The 4,595-nt window shown below is 37.7% G+C and overlaps 1 pseudogene; it reads right to left on the minus strand.

Annotated features, from left to right (window-relative positions):
- Positions 1–1,967: 1,967 nt before the first annotated feature.
- LOC138175719 (heat shock cognate 71 kDa protein pseudogene) lies at positions 1,968–3,683 on the minus strand (annotated as a pseudogene).
- Between the last annotated feature and the right edge of the window lie 912 nt (positions 3,684–4,595).

The raw sequence follows: 4,595 nt of genomic DNA on the forward strand, positions 1-4,595 counted from the left end.
AGATAAACTGTAAGATTTGGGTTATTGTAAGGTAAACAAAGAACTCCTCTGAGTCAAATGCCAGAATATTCCCAGTTTGCTGAGTTTGTTAATTGTTTGGGATGGCTCAGCAGATTAGGAAAAAAATAACAATCACTTCATTAATCAGCCCTTCCACTCTCATTCTGCATCACTTGTTTTTAATATGCTCTTTGCCCCTATTATTTTGTAAGCCCTAATCACTGAAATTATCTTTTATTTTTCCCATTCTGTTGCCTCCCCATTCCTATATCCAGACAGATGCTAAGTCCTGTTCACTTGGCCTTCACAATATCTTTGTCAGTCTCTCTCTTTTTTTTTTTTTGGCTCAGACAACCATCACTCAAATTATACCTTAATCATCATTCTCCAACACTATTATAAGAGTCTCCTAAATGATCTTCCTGCATATATTTCTCATTTGTGAAGACAATGTTTGGATTTTGTACCATTATTTAGGATATACAAAATTCAGGGTTTTGATCACTATTGAAATGATTTTTTTTTAACCAAGCAAAAAAAAAAGATCAAAAAAAGAAAAAGAAATTCTTTCTTGCTCAAGAAAGCTCTAATCTGAAAATGGAGAGGGAGAAAAAAATCCACAAAGCCATTTGTTACTGAGATCAGTGGGTATGAACTGGGAAGATGGTGAGGCCTGCTAATTTGTAGAAGATATTCAAGAAGAGAGGCAGTCATTAAATTCTTGGTTTCATGTGCTTATAAACAAGTGGGTATAATATGAGTAATGCAAAGGGTGCCTTAACAATCATAATGCAAGGAGACAAATCTAAACTCAAAGGTAGCACTAAAATTGGATTAACTATAAAAATAATTATGATAATAAAATATCCTAATTATAATAATAGATAGCATTTATACAGCACTTGAAGTATTGCCAAATGCTTTACATATATTAACTCATTTCATCCTAGCAACAGTGCTGTGCTTCAAGTGACACTCTTATTTTTATTTTACAGAGGTGAAAACTAAGAAAGAGTAAGAGTAACTTAGAGTACCCCAGCTAATAAGTGTTGGTGGCAGGATTTGATCTTAGGTCTTCCTGGCTCCATTTACTGCACTACCTAGCTACCTTAAGTGAATATGACTCATGATTCATTGCTAGTCTGACACAAATTGGAGGAGAATTCATTATTTTTAAAAGATCAGATAAGGTAAAAAAAGAGTAAATAGTAGAGAGGCAGTACAGGAAAAAAGATACATTCATTTGAAGAAATCCATGGACAATTGAAATAGAGTTATATAGGTACAGTATTAAGATGAAGATACACGGAGGGAGAAACAGAAGATATATTGTTCAGGGGGCAAGATAAACAACACACCATCAGTCTAGACAGAGGATGGGTAGTGAGTACAGTAAACAAGTTATAAACCTGGCATTACAGACTACTGAAATTCTCTTTCCTCTCAAAGTAAGGAAGATGAAAGACAGCTTGGTAAAGAGATAAAGTGCCAAATCTGCAGCTAGAAGACTCTGGTTCAAATTTTGACTCAGCTGTTTATTACACTTGTCACATTAAGACAGTCATTTAACACCCTCCCCGCCCCCCCATCTGTTTCTTCATCCCTTAAATGAGGGGGTTGAAATCAATGGAGTTTAATAGTGCCATACAGTTCTAAATCTATGATCCTATATCCCCATGCTAAATTAGTGAATTCCCCTAAAATATTTATTTTCAAAAGTTTGACACAACAAAGGCAGTATGTATTCATTTTATTCTTACCTATAAGGAGAAATTTTCAGCTTAAATGGAAAATATAGGAACCTGGGGGAAAAGTTACCAAATCATCATGGAATTTATGCTAGATAAGAGAAGAAAAGACTGCCATCAGCTAGTGTATTTCATATAATTCCAGGGAAATGGATTTCAAATAATTCTAAGAAAAAATGGGTAGAATCTTAGTATAAAATACTACAAAGGAAGTAAAGCTTATAAGCTTAATAAGAGCTTGTAAGAGTGAAATCTTCCTGACATAAACACAGACAACCCATATGAAGAATAAAATGTGTTTGTGAGGGTGGTGGTGAATAAATAAATAAATGAATAAACAAATAAATAAATGTTGAAAGCGTAAGTTTCAAGAGAATTCTTGAAAGACACCTTGTCTCTCTGCTTTTCATCTTCAGCCTTGTGTTTCTCAGCCTCCTGGACCATACGCTCAATGTCTTCTTTGCTCGGATGTCCTTTATCATTGGTGATGGTGATCTTGTTCTCCTTGCCTGTGATCTCATCCACAGAAGAAACATTGAGGATGCCATTTGCATCATGTCAAATGTCACTTCAATCTGAGGAACACCCCTGGGTAGTGGGGGAATTCCTGTGAGCTCCAATTTGCCAAGCAGGTTGTTATCCTTTGTCTTTGTTCTCTCACCTTTATAAACCTGAATAAGCATGCCAGGCTGGTTGTCCAAATAGGTGATAAAGGTCTGTGTCTGCTTGGTGGGGATGGTGGTATTACGTTTGATCAGAACGGTCATAACTCCACCAGAAGTTTCAATTCCAAGGGAAAGAGAAGTGACATCCAACAACAGCAAGTCCTGCACATTCTCAGATTTATCTCCAGACAAAATGTCAGACTGGACAGCTGCACCATAAGCAACAGCCTCGTCAGAATTGATACTTTTGTTGAGCTCCTTGCCATTGATGAAGACTTGCAGAAGCTTCTACATTTTGGGGATTCTAGTGAAACCACCCACCAGGACAATGTCATAAATCTGAGACTTGGCATCTCTTAAGGCCTTCTCCACAGGGTCCAGGGTGCCACGGAAGAGATCAGCATTCAGTTCTTCGAAACAGGCCCAGGTGATTGATGTATAGAAGTTGATACCTTCATAGAGGGAGTCAATCTCAATACTGTCCTGGGTACTGGAAGAAAGGGTATGCTTTGCACATTCACAAGCAGTGTGAAGACAGCCAACAGCCCTCTTGTTCTCACTGATGTCCTTCGTGCTTTCACTTGAACTCATCAATGAAATGGTTGACCGTTCAGTTGTTGAAGTCCATCCCACCCAAGTGGGTGTTCCCAGCTGTGGACTTGACCTCAAAGATGCCATCTTCAACAATAAGAATGGACACATCAAAAGTACCACCTCCAAGGTCAAATATCAACACATTTCTCTAAGCACCAACCTTTTTGTCCAAGCCATAAGCAATAGCAGCAGCAGTTGGCTCATTGATGATTTGGAGCACATTGAGACCAGCTATAGTTCCAGCATCTTTGGTGGCTTGACATTGGGAATCGTTGAAATAGGCTGGTAATGTGACCACAGCATTTGTGACAGTCTTCCCAAGGTAAGCTTCAGCAATTTCTTTCATCTTGGTCAGGACCACAGAATATACTTCCTCTGGATAGAAACTTTTGGTCTCCCCTTTGTACTCCACTTGGACCTTAGGCCTGCCTGTGTCATTTACCACCATAAAAGGCCAATGCTTCATGTCTGATTGTACAACTGCATCATCAAATCTGTGACCAATCAGACGTTTGGCATCAAAAACTGTGTTGGTGGGGTTCATTGCAACTTGATTCTTTGCAGCATCACTGATTAAACGTTCTGTGTCGGTGAAGGCAATGTAGCTTGGGGTGGTCCTGTTTCCTTGGTAATTAGCAATGATGTCCACTTTCCCATGTTGGAAGACTCCCACACAGGAGTAACTGGTACCAAGGTCAATGCCAACTGCAGGTCCGTTCTTGCTGGGGAGTCAGGGGTTGTAACTGACCACTGTGGAGAGAGAAGGGCTGCTGCTGTGCTGAGTAGCCTATCAGTATTTTTGTACTTCTAGAATTTTTTTTTCTCTTCTGAGATTTTTTTGGGGTATAGGCATAGTGGTAGTATCAAAGGATATATGTAGTTAGATAAATCTCTGGGTAAAGCTTCAAATTGATTTTTACAATGGTTAGATCAATTCACAGTTCTACTATCTACTACTGCTATAACATAACTAGACCTATTTTGCCACAGATCTGGCAACATTTTGTCATTTTCCTCTTTAATCACTTGTACCATTCTAATAGGTGTGAGATAGAACCTCAAGGATACTTTAATTTGCATTTCTGTAATTGTTGATGACTTAGAGCATTTTTAAAAATGATTATTGGAAGTTTGGATTTCTTCCTTGGAAAACTGCCTGTTTATATGCTCAGATCATTGGTTTAGGTATGAAAAAATTTTAAAATCCTAGAAGAAGATTGAAAAAATGACTTTTCCTGAGTATTACAAACAGTTTATATAGTATTGCAATTAATTTTTTTGACAAAGCTTGATAGAATTCACTTGCGAATCTGTCTGGTCCTCCAGTTTTAGTTTATTTGTTTTATTTTATTTTTTACTTTGGGAATTCATTTATAGTTTGTTAAATTTATTTATTGGAGGGGAGAAGTCAAGGCAATTGGGGTTAAGTGACTTGCCCAAGGTCACACAGCTAGTGTTAAGTGTTTGAGGCCAGACCTGAACTCAGTTCCTCTTGACTCCAGGGCCACCCTATTCACAGTTTATTTTTCTTATATTGAGTAACAAAAGAAGGAAGTATTATTTAAAAACCCCAAATCAGAAGAAAATA

Source organism: Petaurus breviceps, unplaced genomic scaffold (assembly GCF_028583685.1).
Source record: "Petaurus breviceps papuanus isolate PSGF00001 unplaced genomic scaffold, PetGlider_PUasm1.0 79, whole genome shotgun sequence".
Lineage (NCBI taxonomy): Eukaryota > Metazoa > Chordata > Mammalia > Diprotodontia > Petauridae > Petaurus > Petaurus breviceps.